The sequence below is a fragment of the Mastomys coucha genome, unplaced genomic scaffold (assembly GCF_008632895.1).
Source record: "Mastomys coucha isolate ucsf_1 unplaced genomic scaffold, UCSF_Mcou_1 pScaffold2, whole genome shotgun sequence".
NCBI lineage: Eukaryota > Metazoa > Chordata > Mammalia > Rodentia > Muridae > Mastomys > Mastomys coucha.
In genome coordinates, this window is record NW_022196902.1 from 12,184,773 (window position 1) to 12,186,259 (window position 1,487).

Below are 1,487 nucleotides of genomic sequence, written 5' to 3' on the forward strand. Positions count from 1 at the left end.
TGTGAGTGTGTGTGTGTGTGTGTGTGTGTGTGTGTGTGTGTGTGTATTTGTGGTCTACTGGTAAATTTAATCATAAAATGTTTCTGAGAGGAAAATAGGAAAACATGTCACAGTTTCTCTAGGAAGAAGGGAGATATTGGAAGTCAAAATTGAACAAGAATTACTAGTCATATATATTTTTAGCAAACTTACTTGAAGTGTATGGGCATATATTACCCCAAATAATATTGCTCTGAGCAGGCTTTGTAACTAAGCAGATGTGGGTTTAAGAGCAGGGTCCACCACTAGTCATCAGGACAATGTGGTCAAGTGTTCCCCTTCATCTTCCTTAGCTGTACATGGATTTAATAATTAGTTCCTAAAACAAAGATGCAAAGAGCCTAGGATTATGCCAGGCACAGAGCATTGTGCTGCATTGCCAAAACTTGTTGTGGACTAGACTCTGTCCCTGTCCCCTACAGCAGATTCACAGATTAAAGCTCCAGCTTTTCCATGTGGCTGTATCTAGAGATGGAGCCTACATGGCTCTAATTAAGCTAGGCAATATCATAAGTACAGTCCACATACAGCAGGACTGGTGTCCACATCAGAAGAGAGATATCATGAGTACAGTCCACATACAGCAGGGCTGGTGTCCACATTAGAAGAGAAAGAGTTGTCAGAGGTTCTTACTTTCTTATAACGCACTGCAAAGGCAACCACAGTCAAGCCGGAGCAGCCTTTACCAGAAGCCGAGTTTGCAGGCACCGTGATTGAAATCCGTGATTGAAATCTCCAGGAATGTGAAAAAAACACATGTCTGGGTATTTTTAAATTAAATCTTATTTTTGTGAATTTTGGATACATTCTGAGCATATTCGTTCCCCTCCCCCAACTTCTAGACGCTCCCTGCCTCTCTACCCCACCCAATTTCATGTTCACTCTCTTTCAAAAGGATAATCAAAATAAACTAAAGAGAGAGAGAGAGAGAGAGAGAGAGAGAGAGAGAGAGAGAGAGAGAGAGAGAGAGAGAGAGACAAAAACCACAGACAAACAAAAAAAAGTGCTTTAAAAACAGGGATTCTGTTTTGTGTTGGCTAACTATTACTGGTCCTGGAGTCTGCCCTGGGGGGTAATTGATACACCCAGTGATGCTCGGTTGGAAGAAACAAATATTCTCTTTCCCAGCAGGTGTCAGTTGCAAATAGTTTCCTGGGGTGGAACTTTGTATCCTCTTCCCCTTCTCTTGGCTGGGGGTTTGTCTGGTTTGAACCTGTGTTTTGTCTGGATGACAAAGTTTCCCTTGACTCATCCACCACCTCTGCCTTTTCTTCAGCGCAGACCCCGGAGCCTGGAGGGGAAGGGTTTGATAAAGACATAATACATAAGACTGAGTGTTCAGCTGGGCGGTGATAGCGCACACCTTTAATCCCAGCACTTGGGAGGCAGAGGCAGGCGGGTTTCTGAGTTCGAGGCTAGTCTGGTCTACAGACTGAGTTCCTGGACAG